At 46.8% G+C, this 17,161-nt stretch overlaps 1 protein-coding gene across 1 annotated transcript in view; it reads left to right on the top strand.

Moving 5' to 3' along the window:
* The first annotated feature begins 346 nt into the window (after positions 1-346).
* LOC143974436 (MOB kinase activator 3A) overlaps positions 347-17,161 on the top strand; it is a 106,930-nt gene continuing 90,115 nt past the window's right edge. Inside the window, exon 1 of the mRNA XM_077475817.1 lies at positions 347-507. The gene's annotated coding sequence lies outside the window, so the exon portion shown is untranslated. The remainder of the gene's footprint in view (positions 508-17,161) is intronic.

Below are 17,161 nucleotides of genomic sequence, written 5' to 3'. Positions count from 1 at the left end.
CCAAGAGGCTCTGGGCAGAGGAAGTGGGAGCAGGTACCTATCAAAACTAGATAATCGTCCTCCCTTAAAAAAAAAAAAAAAAAAAAAAAAAGATATGTGCCAAAAGTTGAAGAGGAAGGAGGAGGAGGAGGCAGATAATTGAAACTTCCCCTTTTCAGAGAAGTTCCACTTTAAACCCTGTCTGTACACGCTTTTGCTAGGCATGAAGGTAGGCGTCATTTTTAAAGGCACGAAAAAAGGGTTTTTATAGTCCTAGGACTTGGAACTCATCCCTGAGCTCGCACACATTCTAGAATGTCGAGCATCCTTCCTCTGCTCCTATCACAGCATCCCTCCCCACTGCCATCTTTAGTCATCCGATGACACTAGTGCTGGCGGGGGGCGGAGCCGGCGCGGGCTCACGAGTTTCAATTAGAGAAGAAGGAAGCCCGGGCGGAAGCGGTCTGAAGTCACACCTCAGAAGTTTAGAGAGAGATAATGGATGTCTGAGGCGGTCTTGGAGCGAAGGTAACCAGTTCCATTCGGAGCAAAACGACTGAGAGACTTGTGTGGATGTGGAGAGGCCATTTCTATAATGAGGGGGTAGCACCGTTCTTATTAATAGTGTGTCGTTCAGCGTGTAATGCGGAATTGGGTATTTCTAGGCCATGGAGCCTGTAGGTGTACGGTACCAGGCTACTAGTTTTGTCTTTGCTGAATTTTCGCCGGCGTTTTTGTACTTCCCATGTGGTGTAATAAAGTTTTACAGAGGCACATCTGCTGTAGGTGAAGTTGTAATGCTGGTTTCTGATTGGTCGCCGGGAGTACATCGTTGCTGTTCTAATTGTTCTCTTTCGTTACCCTGGCTGGCACAGTAACCGTTACAGAAATCGAACCCTGCGGTTTAGAGTAGTACAACCACAACCTGTGCAAGTGCTTTTCAAACCTTTGACTTGTAATTGCACGATAAATCCTAAAAGGAGAGGCTCCAGGCACTGCCTTCCAATTCACTCTATTCATAAATCTCTTCTGAGTTTTGGTGCGCATATTCTATAACACTTTCAGCTTTAAATGGGGATATCAGCTTATTTTAACCCTTTCCTGCCCTCCTCGGCTTCCATTTTAAAAAGTCCTGAATGCCGGGGTTGTAGGAAAAAAAATTGACCAATCTCGTGGCCACTTTGGCTGACACAGTGGTCACGTGATTAGGAGCTGAGAAGTAAAAACCAAACCTGATGCAGCAGTGATCCGACTGATGCGGCATCTGTCCCCGCCCTCTCTGCAATGAGAACTGAGTGATCATACATGACTGATCGCTCAGTTCTTCTCCTCCTCTGCACTGAGCAGAGAGGAGTCGTGGCTGTCGTTCAGTGGCTCTCTGATCTGCCCCTTCAGCACTCACTGCAGTTTTGGGGAGGGAGCCATTGGCTCAGGCATGTGAGTGGGTCAGGAACTTTCCTCTGCCTGGACCAACTGAGTGACGTTTGTCGACAGTGGGCTAGAGCTGCATGTTTAAAGCAGGATTCCCACTTAAAAAAATACATTTAAAAGTCAGCGGCTGCTGACTTTTTTATAAATCGGGGACTTGCCTATCCCAAGGTCCAGCGATGCGGGGATCGAAGCAATCTCAATTCAATCCCCCCCCCCCCCCCTTTACGATCCTAATCTGCTGTTTCTGTGATTCTATGTAAACAGTGAAGAGCCAAGCTGTCAACATTCCTCAGTGCTGAGAGATAGAGAAAAGATACAAAGTATCTTTTAGATCAAAGGGCAGAACTTCGGCCTGTAAAATTAGGTCAGTTTAACTACTTAAAGACGCAACCTTTTTTTGACATTTGTTGCTTACAAGTTAAAATCAGTATTTTTTGCTGGAAAATTACTTGGAACCCCCAAACATTATATATTTTTTAGCAAAAACCCTAGAGACTAAAAGAGGCAGTCGTTGGAACATTTTATGCCACACTGTATTTGCACAGCGGTCTTTCAAAAGCAATTTTTGGGGAAAAAATACACTTCAATGAATAAAAAACAAAACAAAAAAAACAAACGTGAAGTTAGCCCAATTTCTTTGCATAATGTGAAAGATGATGTTAAGTCGCGAGAATCGTGATCTATATTGTAAGCAACAAAAATCGTGATTCTCATTTTATCCAGAATCATGCAGCTCTACTGGTGGCTGAAAACAGGTCACAGGAGTGCAGAACGAACTGCACTACTGTAATTTGCAGGAGAACTAGTGCCAAAAAAACTTTGGCCATACTTTTCCTTTTAACAAGACCAATAACTGTCTTTTACAGCTCTGTGTCTATGCTGGGAGCACAAATGGCAGCCGCTGAGTGACGCCCACCTGAACATGTGAACTGTGAATTATGACATTTAATGGCATAAACAAAGTAAATAAAAAGGTGTTACTAAACCCAGGACCCTGCATTCACTATATCTGGTCTCCCACAGTACACAGAACATGGAAATGCAATTATGTTAGTAAATATAAACAGCTAAATACCTTTACTTAACAGCAGTTAGAGCAGTCTTGTGACCTTTATCAGTGTCTAGTTAAAGCTTGTGTGTGTGTGTGTGTGTATATATGTGTGTATGTGTATATATATATATATATATATATATATATATATATATATATATATATATATATATATATATATACACGATTCCCTGCACCATAAGAACGATCATAGCGGCTGTTCCGCCGCTTGATCGTTCTTACGGGCGGCGGGAGGGGACGCCTCCGGCCGCCCTCCGATGCTTGTACCAACTCACCGCTTCCATCGGTGAGTCGGTCACAGGATCCGCTGGCCCCTGGATGATACCATAGAGATTTCGGGCAGACCAGATCATCCCCGGAGAGTCTCTATGATCGTTCGGAGGCCGGGCGGATGTTATGATGTCACGCCTGTCCTCTGCATTCAAATTAACGGTGCCGTTTTTTTTTTTTTTTTGGATTTTAGGCTTCTCAGCCTAGAGGTGAGATATGGGGTCTTATTGACCCTATATCTCACTGTAAATAGGTCCGATCATGCCATATTCCTATTACAAGGGATGTTTACATTCCTTGTAATGGGAATAAAAGTAATCATATATAAAAAAAATATATATATTTTTTTTTTAAAGTGTCAAACTAAAAAAATTTAAAATAAAATTAACAATAATAAAAAAACACATGTGAGGTATCGCCGCGAATGTTAGAGCGAGAGCAATAATTCTAGTACTAGATCTCCTCTGTAACCCAAAACATGTAACCAGTAAAAAAAAATTTAAAGCGTCGCCTATGGGGATTTTTATAAATACCAATGTTTGGCGCCATTCCACGAGCGCATGCAATTTTGAAGCGTGACATGTTGGGCTAACTTTACAGTTTTTTTTTTTTTTTTTTTGTTTTTGTTTTTTTAAAAGCATGAAACCGTTTTTTTTTTTTCTGAAAAAAAACGTGTTAGAAAAATTGCTTCGCCAATACCGTGCGAGATAAAAAGTTGCAATGACCGCCATTGTATTCTCTAGGGTCTTTGCTAAAAAAAAAAAATGTTTGGGAGTTCTATGTAATTTTCTAGCAAAAAAATTATGAATTTTACATGTAGGAGAGAAATGTCAGAATTGGCCTGGATGCGAAGTGGTTAAGGAGCACTGCATCACAGATTTATTTGATTATTGGGACTTTTTATGGACTTTAATTTTAACGCTTAATTTTTATTTACTTTGATTATGATATTAATGTCATTATTATACAGGATTTATGTAGCGCCAACAGTTTACGCAGCACTTTACAACTGGAGGGTAGATGGTACAAATACAATACACTTTACAGTAAGAATCGGAGCGTCCTGCTCCTTATACAATCTAAGAGGAAAGGTCAAGAGGTAATAAATGTGGGGAATGTGCTGATGTAGAAAGTGTACAGTTAGGTGGGGGCCAGATATGCTTCTCTGAAGAGATGAGTTTTCAGGGATCGTCTGAAAGTGGACAAAGTATTAGAAAGTCGGACAGATTGGGGGTCGAGCATTCCAGAGGATCGAAGAGGCTCTCTCTTTTTTTTTTTTTTCAACCTCACCTACTATGTAGTCGAGGCGAGAGATGTCCAAGGACTGGATTAGAAGCTTTGTGGTGACATTGGTCAGGAAGGGGCTTATCTTGGAGCTGTTGCGGTGTAAAATTTTGGATAGCAAAAGGATTGTGGGGCCGAACGATTAGTTCAGAGTCCAGGAGTACATCTAGGACCTTGGCATGGTTGATAGTTGAGCCGTTGATATTGACAGAGAAATCGGGCAGTGCAACGTGGGGGAGGAAATATCATAAGTCTGGTTTTAGGTTGAGTTTGAGGAAGTGATGTGACATCCAGGCTGATATGATATAATTGACAGTTTTTTCATATATTTGGCTACAGCACAACACTTTTTATCAATCTCTATCGGGAGGGATACATTCTCTTCTACACCATCTTGGTCCTCATCAGCTGGCTGCCTCTTTTGGGTGCAGGCAGCCAGCTACCAATGACACACTGGGCCTTCCCCTCTCGTCCCGCTGTGTGCTTGATATTGCAGCCTCTTGTGAGATATCACAAAAGTATTGCAGAAGGCAAGACTGGGACCATGACCTTTTGGCCTGTTTTAAACAGAACAAAAGCTGGCCATGGATGGTTAGTATTTTGAATGTTCTAAGAAAGTTATTTTTTTCTGTTTCAATGATTTTTATTGAAATTTTACAAAAGTTTAAACAAATGCCAAAGGTTTGCGAAATTAAACAATGTATCAAATATTATCTGTATCATATTACAGTAAACGTTTGGGGAGAATATTTGACATCACATGACCATTACATGACCGTTGCTGCTCATTGCCCCCTCCGGGACAGATGAAGAGTAAAAAAGGTTACTCATCAAAACTGTATTTCTGCACCTTAGAGGCAACGATAAGTGGCTTTCCCATGGTTCCACAGTAGAGGTCGACCGATATGGGTTTTTCTTTGGCCGATGCCGATATCTAGAAATCATGGTGGCCGATAGCCGATATATGATGCCGATTTTTTTTTTTTTTTTTTGGGCCGATATGTTAGGCCGATTTTATTTTATTTATTTATTTTTTTCCTTTTTTATTTATTATTATTATTTTTTTAATCCCCCTTGATCTAATACACCTTTCCCACTGGGGCGTTTTTCAGGCGCTTTTGGGCTAAAAATAGCGCCTGTAAAGTGCCTGCAAAATGGCTCCCCTGCAGTCTGTGTGAAAGACAGAGTGCTTTCACACTGAGGCGATGCGCTGGCAGGATCTTAAAAAAAAGTCCTGCAAGCAGCACGTTTGGAGTGGTGTATACCGCTCCTCCACCACTCCTGCCCATTGATATGAATGGGCACCACTGCCGAAGCGCATACAATGCGATTTGGCAGCAGTGCTTCATGGACGCATTTAACCTCTTCCTTGGCCGCTAGCTGGGTTATATGTGCCCCACTAGCAGCCAAATAGCACCGCTAAAATGATGGTAAAGAGCCGCTAAAACTTGCGTTTTACCATCAACGCTCCAGTGTGAAAGCAGTCTTCATAAGTGATACAGAACATTTCTTACATTTAAACATTTATTAAACAAAACAAACCTCCAATCAGTTTACTTGTATGTATGATTTAGATAAAAAAAAAACAAAAAAAAAACTATATATTAAATAAAAACAGGTAGTCAAAAAAAATGGGCTAACTTTACTGTTTTTATTTTATTTTTAAATAGTGTATTTTTTTCCCAAAAAAATGCATTTGAAAGACCTCTGTGCAAATGCCGTGTGACATAAAATATTGCAACAACCGCTATTTTATTCCCTAGGATCTCTGCTAAAAAAATATATATAATTTTTGGGGGGTCTAAGTGATTTTCTGGCAGAAAATACAGGATTTTTACTTGTAAGCAACAAGTGTCAGAAAAGATTTAGTCTTTAAATGGTTAAACTGAGAACTTCTACACACTGAGATGACTTCATTCATTCAAGTGTAAACATTGTATCATTTTGTTCTTTTATTGGCAGCCTGCCCAGAGAGGAGGAAAGACGTTTCCATGACGACTCAGGCAACTTGCACTGACTTCTATACAGAAGTCATTTCAAAGTCCCGCTGTAGTTCTAAATCGGCTTTTTATCAGCACAATCGGCCGATGCCGATTAATTAAAAAACGGCAAATATCGGCCGATATATCGGTCGACCTCTATTCCACAGCATTCCATATAAAGAAAGAGGGAGCGGACCATGAAAAAAAATTGCTGTGAAGCCAGTATCCTCTGTCCCTCTTAGGCCTCATGCACACGAGGCGCAGTTAAACGCATGTTCAGAGGCAGTTGGACACTTTTTTTTTTTTTTTCAACTGCTCCTGAACTCATTCAATGTTATCCTATGTATCCATGCACACAGTCTCGTTTTTTGCCGTTTTTATGCAGTTGCGTTTAACCTCGTTTTTCCAGAAGCAAAAAAATGGGTTCAGACGCAAAAGTTTCCACGTTTCAGACGCAAAACGTGGCAAAACGCCGCTACCGCGTTTTGCCACGTTTTCGTTTATAAGCGTTTTTAAAGGTGACCTTTTTTTTTTTTTTTACATTAAAAATCTCAAAAATTATTGCAAATGATGAAAAACCATTAGAAAAATATTTTAAACAATTGCAATTGCAAGTGGACAATCCACAACTTGTGGCAAGTGACATGGCAGGTGGCAAGTGATGTAGCAAGTGGACAATCCACAACTTGTGGCAAGTGACGTGGCAGGTGGCAAGTGACGTGGCAAGTGGACAATCCACAACTTGTGGCAGGTGGCAAGTGACGTGGCAAGTGGACAATCCACAACTTGTGGCAAGTGACGTGGCAGGTGAAGTGGCAAGTGACGTGGAAAGTGGACAATCCACAACTTGTGGCAGGTGACGCGGCAAGTGACCTGGCAGGTGACGCGGCAAGTGACCTGGCAGGTGACGTGGCAAGTGGAAAATCCACAACTTGTGGCAGGTGACTGGCATGTGACGTGGCAAGTGGACAATCCATAACTTGTGGCAGGTGACGTGGCAAGTGATGTGGCAAGTGGACAATCCACTTGTGGCAGGGGACATGGCAAGGGACGTGACAAGTGGACAATCCACTTGTGGCAGGGGACGTGGCAAGTGATGTGGCAAGTGGACAATCCACAACTTGTGTCAGGTGACGTGGCAAGTGACGTGGCAAGTGGACAATCCACAACTTGTGGCAGGTGACGTGGCAAGTGATGTGGCAAGTGGACAATCCACTTGTGGCAGGTGACCTGGCAAGTGATGTGGCAAGTGGACAATCCACTTGTGGCAGGGGATGTGGCAAGTGACGTGGCAAGTGGACAATCCACTTGTGGCGGGGGGCGTGGCAAGTGACGTGGCAAGTGGACAATCCACAACTTGTGGCAGGTGATGTGGCAAGTGATGTGGCAAGTGGACAATCCACAACTTGTGGAAAGTGGTGTGGCAAGTGGACAATCCACAACTTGTGGCAGGTGATGTGGCAAGTGGACAATCCACAACTTGTGGCAGGTGGCATGGCAGGTGACGTGGAAAGTGGACAATCCACATCTTGTGGCAGGTGACGTGGCAGGTGATGTGACAAGTGGACAATCCACATCTTGTGGCAGCTGACGTGGCAAGTGGACAATCCACAACTTGTGGCAGGTTACGTGGCAAGTGACGTGGCAGGTGATGTGGCAAGTCACGTGGCAAGTGGAAATCCACAACTTGTGGCAGGAGATGTGGCTGGTGACGTGGCAAGTGGACAATCCACAACTTGTGGCAGGTGATGTGGCAAGTGGACAATCCAAAACTTGTGGCAGGTGCCGTGGCAAGTGACACGCTAAATACAAGTACACTGCAGCTCTCACAGCTGCTGCTACTCACTCTGGTCTCACAAAATTGCTGAAATAGTTAATAATACTGTTTTTTGAGCTGGGGAGGGTCTATGATGTTAGCTTAACTAAACGCTTCTAGACGCAAACGCGGTAAAACGCCGCTAAATCACGGTAAAAATCGCGGCAAAACGCGCGTTTCTAAACGCCGGTTTCAGCTTTTAAAAACATGTGTCCAGCAGAGTCTGCATCTGCGTCTTGTGTGCATGAAGCCTTATCATGCGGTCAGTGTGATCTGGTGATACAGGCCCTAAATTCAACATTTGAACAGCATATTATAACCTTCCCTTTTAATGTTATACTCGTAGATTTTGTAACACCCGTCTCCCTAATGCTGCAGAGAGAGTATAAGGAAAGGGGTAAACCAAAGAAGAGAGGGGGGGGGGAAAGAATAGCAATGAAGAAAGTGCACTTCCTAGAGTAAGTTTGTCCGAACCCAAACAGTTTACAGGGGATCAGGCAAGTATTTAATCCAGGGTTCCCAGATCTAGTAAGCAGGTTCATTTGAACGCTTTTGGGCAATTTTATTAGACATTCACCATGATCCATGACAACTTTGTTTTTCACCAAGTCGAAGGGGCTCGTAGGTGTCCTCCAGGACCTAGCTATGGCTATTCTAGCTGCCGTGAAAATAAAGGCTAAGGCCGCGTACACACGGGCGGACTGTTCGCCCAACTTTGTTCGTCAAACAGTTTGACAAACAGTCCGCTCAAAATTAGCATGAGCGGACTTGACCACACACGACGAACGAACAGTCCGCTGAAAACTTGCGCGATGACGTGAACGGCACGTACGACGGGACGAGAGATTCGAAGTCCTATACACTGCAATGCAACCTTCGGCGTGTAAATCCTTTCTGAGCATGCGCGGAACTTAGTTTGACGAACAAGCCTACACATGAGCGGACTGTCCGCTCAAACCAAGTTTCAGCGGACAGTCTTACGGAAATTCCAAAAAACTTTGTTCGTCAGACTGTCCGCTGAAACTGTCCGCTGAAGCCCACACACGAGCGGACTGTTCGCTGAAACACTGTTCAGCGAACAAGGTTGGACGAACAGTCCGCCCGTGTGTACGCGGCGTAAGAGTTTCCCGGCACCATCAACTGGTTGTCCCAAAAGAGCTCCCTTTGGTGATTTAATTAAGTTCACCTGTGTAAGTGAATAAATGAACTTTTAGATACGAATCCAAAAATGTTTCACCTTAGGACCAGGACCACCAGATATGTAATACTGTGCCTTCCATCCCGCACCCTTGGAAACAAGAGGAAAAGGCCCCTGTGACATACTTGGCTATTCCCGCTGGGACCATATACCATCTCAACAGTACCTTGTAGTTCACTTGAATCAATGAGGTGTGATTTTGACGCACACTGTGACATTTTGGACCATTCATCCATTTTAAATGTTTCACCTATGTCTTTCTCCCATTTTTTTAATATAAAACAGTTTGTCGGATTTGGACATCAGTATGTTATAGATTTTTAGAAATGTGACCAGTGTGCTTATCGAAAGGACCTACACAAATAATCCACTGAGGTAGACGTGGTTATGTAAAATGTACGCTGTAATGATTTCAAGGAATGCACCATTTGAACATAATGAATTCTGAGTTCGGGGGTTTGATTTTTATCTCGTAGGGTTTCCTTTGATGAGATCCCTCTGTTGTCGCAAAAGTCAGCAATGTGCATAAAACCTTTGTTGGTCCACCAGACAAAGGTGTGGGGATTGACACCTGGAGTGAAATCTGGATTGGTAATCAGGGGAGCCATGGGAGTATGTGGGGACTTAAAGCCATAAGGCTTTGTTAATCTATCCCACAAATGTAAAGAGAGCGACGATGTGGGGCACATCATAAACGGTCTGTCTTTTGATTTCAGCCACATTAAATGGCTAATTGGTTTTGTGGGATTTAAAGAGGATTACAATTTAATTTCATCATCATCATCATTTTTGTCATGGTTCCGAGCTTTATATACAGTGGGGATGGAAAGTATTGAAGACCCCCTTAAATTTTTCACTTTGTTATATTATAGCCATTTGCTAAAATAATTTAAGTACATTTTTCCCTCATTAATGTACACAGAGCACCCCATGTTGACAGAAAAACACAGAATTGTTGAAATTTTTGCAGATCTATTAAAAAAGAAAAAACAGAAATATCACATTGTCCTAAGTATTCAGACCCTTTGCTCAGTATTTAGTAGAAGCACCCTTTTGATATAATACAGCAATGAGTCTTTTTGGGAAAGATGCAACAGGTTTTTCACGCCTGGATTTGGGAATCCTCTGCCATTCCTCCTTGCAGATCCTCTCCAGTTCTGTCAGGTTGGATGGTAAACGTTGGTGGCCCGGTCTTCTGTCACCGTCGCCGCCTTCCGTTCTTCTTCTTCTTCTGGAGATGTTGACGCGGCGACTTATATAGGGACAAGGGGCGGGGTCGCCGGTTGATGTCATATGGTGACCCACTCCCATGTCACAGTCCCAGCATCCTCCGGAACTGTGATATCGTGACACCATGTGACATCAACCGGCGACCCGCCCCTTGTCCCTATATAAGTCGCCGCGCACCGCGTCCCTGGCGTTGCGGCCGGAGAGAACGTCGAGTCAACATCTGAAGAAGACCGGGCCACCGCTAGTAAAAGAGCTGAAAGAAGAAGCGGTGGCCCGGCAATAAAATATTTTTTCCCTGTGTTGTGTTTTTTTTGTACTTTATTTCACAGGTGAATGGGTAGGGGTACATTGTACCCCATACTCATTCACATAGGGTGGGGGGCCGGTATCCGGGGGCCCCCTTATTAAAGGGGGCTCCCGGATTCCGATAAGCCCAGCGCCCGCAGACCCCGGCAACCAACGGCCAGGGTTGTCGGGAAGAGGCCCTTGTCCTCATCGACATGGGGACAAGGTGCTTTGGGGTGGGGGGGCGCACGCCCTCCCTCCCCAAGGCACCCCCCCCATGTTGAGGGCACGCGGCCTGGTACGGCTCAGGAGGGGGGGGGCGCCCGCTCGTCCCCACCCCCTTTCCTGGCCGGCCGGGTAGCGTGCTCGGATAAGGGTCTGGTGTGGATCTGGGGGGGACCCCCACGCCGTTTTTTTCGGCGTAGGGGGTTCACCTTGGAATCCATACCAGACCTAAGGGCCTGGTATGCTCTCGGAGGGGGAACCCACGCCAAATTTTTTTCAGAAATTTGGCGTGGAGTGCCCTCTTGAGAGCTGATAATTCTGTCAGAGTCGCCTCCGTATAGACGGAGATCCGACTTGGAGGCGATCTCCATTGAAATCAATGGGTACCGGTCGCCTACAAGTCGGATAGAAGTAGTACAGGAACCTTTTCTGAAGTCGGAGCGACTTCAGTAGTGTGCATTAAGACGGCTCTCATTCACTTACATTGCTTTTTAAATGTTGTCCGACCTGAGGCGACTAGGGGCGACCTGAAGTCGGATCAGGAGTTGCCCCTGTGTGAATGGACTCTAACTGCTCCCCTCTTCCAGATAAACGTGATAAGGATGGAGTCTATTTCCTTAAACTTCATTTTTGTAACATAGACTGGTGAATTACTCAGAACATATAGAAATCTTGGCAAGAAGATCATTTTAAATATATTTATCCTGCCTAGCAGTGTCAGGGGAAGGTTAGTTCATGACTTTAATGTGTTCTTCATTCTACTTATAAGAGGGTCCAGATTAATTTTGATGTAGGAAGAGAGTGGGTGTTGAATCATAATTCCCAAGTATCGAAAGGAGGTGACTATCTGTAGTGGGCAGGAGTGAAGAAGTATTACCTTCGAGTCTTGATCTATCATAAATAGAAGGGACTTATCCCAGGTAATCTGGAACCCAGAGAAGTTGCCAAACCTCCTGATAATCTCCAGCAGAATTGGGATAGACGACTGGGGGTCCGACAGGTATATTAACATGTCATCTGCGTAAAGCAATACTTTCTCTTGACCCCCAATCCTCAGTCCTGCAACCTCCCCACTTATCAGTGCCGCCAGAGGTTCTATCGCTAGCGCAAATAGTAACGGTGACAAGGGGCACCCCTGTCTGGTACCTCTCTTTATCAGTAAGGGGTCGGACACCGATGCATTTACCTTCAATCTAGCTGTGGGTTTCAGAGTAATTTAACCCATCTGATAAAGGTTCTGCTGAACCCGAATTTCCCCAAGACTTGCAGCAGGTATGGCCATTCGACCGATTCGAATGCCTTATGTGTGTCTAACGCCAACAAGGCTCTAGAGCCTGTCCTATCATGTGTGACTTGAAGGTTGGTAAACAGTCTTCGCAGGTTGATAAAGGTTGATCGTCCCGGGATGAACCCAGTCTGATCCGCCCCTGTAATAGTGGTGATGATTGTGTTCAGTCGCTGGGCAAGCACTTAAGCTAGAATCTTAACATCTAAATTGATCAGTGATATTGGCCTGTATGATTCACAGAGTAGGTGGTCTTTATGGGGTTTGGGAATGACGCCTCAGACATAGAGGGCGGTAACTGTCCTGTTTTCAGAGCAAAATTATATACTTGGGTGTGGTATTAATATGTCCCTGAATTTCATATACCATTCTATAGGGAATCCATCCAATCCTGGGGTTTTGTTCCTGGCAAAGGATTGTATGGCTTCCCCTATTTCCTCCTCTGTCAGAGGGTCATCCAACAATGAGGCCTGCTTACCCTGAAGTTTTGGTAATGAGATTTCAGCCAGATCATCATCCAGCTTTACAATGGTATAGTGGGCCCTAGTAGCATATAATGAGGAATAAAACTTGACAAATGCATCTAACACCACCTTGTTCTGTTTTCTCTTATATTCACCGACCGATACAGCTCCTCTCTGTAACTGAATGGGTTGTATAGCCTGCCATTAGGAGAAACTAGGCAAAATTGTTACACAATACGTAGAACTTTAATCCTGCCCCGGGGGGCGGGCCCCGTGCTATCAACCCTCCTCCTGCTCCTAGTAGCTTCAGTTTTTATTTTGCTTAGCAAGGAGAATGACCTAGGAAACCCTGCGGGCCTCTTGGTCCATGTTTTTGCTGCAGGTTTGCTGCTTTTTGAGCAAGATGAGAGATCCTGAGATCTTCTATCAACTGCCAGCTGGGTGACAGGCTGGTTAATGAAATCCTTGTAGTCTCCCCAGTCCGGCCATCGAGCGTGAGCAGGCCGCAGCTATGGCTCGGCAGGCCACAACATACCTCATGCTCCAGAGGTGGTTGGTGAGCTTCAGTGCTCCGGGGTATACATATGACCGGGCTACTGATGTCTGGATCACAATATACCGGGCCAGTAACCTTCCCTGTAACTGCGCAGGAGTTGGCTACCACGGAATGTCTCCCAGCTCTTCAGGACTGGTAAGTACGGCTCTCCCTGCTTTGGTGGGGGGGAGCAGCTGGGCATTCCCTGGGGGGTCGATTCAGGGGCCACCTCACCTCCTTATCTTCTCTCCCAAGTCCCTATCGCCCCTCCTTCCCCCCTCTGAGGGGGGTGTCTGCATGCGGTGTGTGTGTGTGTCACTGTTCCTCACCTGTGGGGGCTCTGTGCGGCTGGTGTTAGTCCTGGTCCAGGTCTGGGGGGGTTTGTGGAGGTTGTTCTGACTGTTAGTAGGCAGCATGTTTTTTATTTTTTGCTCTGTCACCACATGGCGCCATTCCGGCGGCCATCTTGGATTTGGGAAAGCTATAAATTCCCCTCGTGAGCTTCAGCAGCCATTTTCTTTAGGATTCCTATTGATTACATTCGCGGCCATTTTCTTAAAGCCTGAGCGCTTTTTTTCACCGCTGTCCTCTTGTGGCAGCATTACATGTGCTTTCACTTGCTTCCTGTGTCCACTGTGTGTGCGGGACGCTGGTTGGCTCTGCAGATCGTTGCACCGCTGGTTGGAGCTGCTGCTGCTGACACAGTTTTCTCCTCTCTGCAACTGGCAACCTCCTAGGGACTACAGGCACTGCTAGTGGCATTCACAGAACACCCCAGGGTGGGGAGTCTGGCGCTAAGTAACCCCCCCCCCACGCAGCGGCAGCAGGAGGGTGGGACCCTCACTGTCCTTAGTCCCCTTGCAGGTGGCAGACAGGCTAGGATCAGCTTGGCTCCAGAAACTGGTTTCTTCCCCCGAAGTCCAGGCTATAGCAACTGGGTCACCTGCAGTTAGAGCGGTTCGCATGGACACCCTGACGGTGGTCCTTGACTCCTATGTTGTCTAGATAGAGGCGGCACGTGGCAGGAAAGGTGCATGTAAGAGGCCCCCCCCCCCCCCAGTCCTCTGGGGAGAGCTCTGATGCAGACTCGGGCCCTGCTGCAGCTGGAGACCCCTGCTCTGACCTATCGGATGTGGCTGGCCAGGACCGTTCGGACAGTGAGGATGATTCCCCGTCCGGGTGCGACAAGACGCTTGTTGGAGCACTTATCACAGCTGTGCGTGATACCCTGAAGATTCAGGAGCCAGCGGATTCCTCTGCTGATGTTCCTGTCCCTTTTGGGTCCCGCAAGCCAGCACGTTCACCTAAGGTGTTCCCGTATTTGACTTATTTTGACAAATTCATCTACAGGGAACGGGGTCGCCCACAACGGACCTTTTCGGTCCCCAAAAATTTGGCGGTGCCTTACCCCTTTGAGGAAAGCCTTCTCAAAAAGAGGTCGGCTCCTCCGGTCGTGGACCCCCCAGTATCTAGGTTAAATAAAGTAACCACGATCCCGGTTTAGGGGACTCCTGCATTCAAGGATCCCACGGACAGGAAGGCTGAGGCAGTGGCTCGTTCCTTGTTTACGGTTGTGGGGTCGGCCGTGCGACCTGTACTGGCACCCGCACTGGTGTTGCAGACAGTGACTGAGTGGGCAAAACTTTTGCACCGCGAATTGGGAGAGCAGAACGCCTCCCATGTCTGCGTGGAGCTAGCAGACCAACTAGTGCAAGGCCTTAAAGTGGAAGTAAACCCTTCTATCGTTTTCAGTCAAGGAAGCTGCCATCTTGGCCTCTAATAATTCTTCAACTGCCATAATGCTGCACATGTGATCAGTTATGACACCAGCCATTGGATGGTTTGAAAGTTTGGTTGAGAGCACAACCAATGTGAAAGTTAGCATTTGCGGCATGCCGGGAATGTAAGTGTTTTTTGAAACTGGGTTTACTCCCGCTTTAAGTACGTTTGTGATGCGGCCCTGGATACTCTCCCTCTGTTAACCAAGGCTTCAGTGTGAGCTGAGGTGCCTAATTTGGCTGAAATGCTGGTCTGCTGACCAGGCATCTAAGAAAGCCCTGACGGATCTTCCTTCCTTGGCGAGCGGCTCTTCGGAGCCTTGTTGGATGACATTATTAAGAATGCCACTGGTGGTAAGAGTACACTACTCCCACAAGGCAGGAAGGCCAAGGAGCCTCGCCGCAGGCAAGGGCCCTCTTTTTCCGCTCACAAGCGGCTTTTTCGTCCGCCCGATGCTTCGGCAAAATGCCCACGGACGGTCAGAAGCGTCCCTGGAACTGCAAGCCTAACAAGCCTGCGACCAAAAGTGCTACCGCATGAAGGTTTGCCCCCACCCATGTGTCGGGTGAGGGGTCGTCTTCGGAACTTTGCACCCCGGTGGACCTCCCAGTTATCCGACCAATGGGTCTGCGATCTGATTTCCACGGGCTACAAGATAGTTTCTCTCTTGGCTGCCAAACAGATTCTTCCCCTCCAGCATGTCTGTGTCCCCGGTTCGCCGGGAGGCCCTGTTAGGGGCGGTGAGGAACTTGCTGAATCAGGGGGTGATTGTTCCAGTTCGGAAATCGGAACGCTTCTACTCAAATTTGTTTGTAGTTCCCAAGAAGGAAGGGGTACGTCCAATCTTGGACTTGAAGGCCCTCAATCACTTTGTAAAAGTGCAGAGGTTCAGAATGGAATCAGTTCACTCAGTAGTCGCTGCACTCCATCAAGGGGACTTCCTGGCGTCCTTGGACATCCAGGATGCGTACCTGCACATACCCATATGCCCTCGGCATCAAATTTCTGCTTTTGGCAGTCTGGGAAGCCCACTACCAGTTTGTGACTCTTCCTTTTGGCCTGGCATCAGCCCCTCCCCCCCGAGTCTTTACCAAGGTACTGGCTCCAGTTTTGGCGTTGCTGAGACAACGCAGGATCGTGGGTTATCTAGACTATCTCCTCCTGAGAGCTTCTTCCACCTCAGAATTGGTGGAGGATGTGGCGATCACCTTGCAAGAATTTGGGTGGCTGTTGAACCTAAAGAAGTCGTGGTGGTGCCTACTCAGCGTCTGGAGTACCTGGGGTTACTGCTGGACTCCAGGGAAGCGAGGGTTTTTCTCCCCTCAGACAAATTGAGGACTCTCAGGTCGGCGGCCAATCTACTGATGAGCTGCAAGTGGTCTTCACTCCGCTTTTGAATGCGAGTACTGGGGCTCATGGTTGCCTCCTTTTGAGGCGCTACCTTATGCCCAGTTCCACACAAGGGTCCTGCAGAAGGAGATTCTGACGAAGTGGGACAAATCTCCGTTGTCCCTGGATCGACAGGTCCAGGTGAGTCAACCAGTCAGGTACTCCCTGATCTGGTGGTTGATATCCCCGGCCGTTCAGTCCGGGAATTCGTTCCTTCCTCCTGAAATGGACAGTGATCACTACGGACGCCAGTCTGTCCAGCTGGGGTGGAGTGATGGGGATTCAGTCGGCTCAGGGCCTCTGGTCGACAGGAATCCAAGTTGCCGATCAATCTGCTGGAATTGAGCAATCAGGTTGTGCCTCCACACGTGGTCAATGACCCTCCAAAGCATCCGATCAGAATACAGTCAGACAACGCCACGGCTGTGGCGTACATAAATCACCAAGGAGGAACAAGCTGCTCAGCCGCTGCTTAGGAGGTCGCTCACATACTTCGGAGGGCAGCACATCTCAGGGGTGGAAAATTGGCAGGTGGACTATCTGAGTCGACAGATGCTGGACCCAGGAGAAGGGGCTTTGCATCCGAAGGTGTTCAGGCTGCTGTGCCTGAGGTGGGGCACACCAGATGTGGATCTACTGGCCTCCCGTCTCAATCAGAAGGTACCGAGATTCATGTCCAGGACCTGAGATCTGTGGGCAGATGCGTCGGACGTGCTGGTGGCTCCATGGGATCAGTACCAGCTGATCTACGCCTTTCATCCGCTGAAACTGTTGCCACGTCTGCTTCGCAGAGTGGAAGCCGAGGGGATTCCTGTAATCCTGATTGCCCCAGATTGGCCTCAGTGGGCCTGGTACACAGACCTGGTGCGCCTGGTGGCAGATGCTCTCTGGCCACTGCCGTTGCGGGAGGACCTCCTATCTCAAGGTCCAATCTTTC

The sequence above is a fragment of the Lithobates pipiens genome, unplaced genomic scaffold (genome assembly GCF_037356315.1).
Source record: "Lithobates pipiens isolate NorthernLeopardFrog02 unplaced genomic scaffold, aLitPip1_a1.2 Scaffold_13, whole genome shotgun sequence".
NCBI lineage: Eukaryota > Metazoa > Chordata > Amphibia > Anura > Ranidae > Lithobates > Lithobates pipiens.
This window is presented reverse-complemented; position numbering and strand designations above follow the sequence as displayed.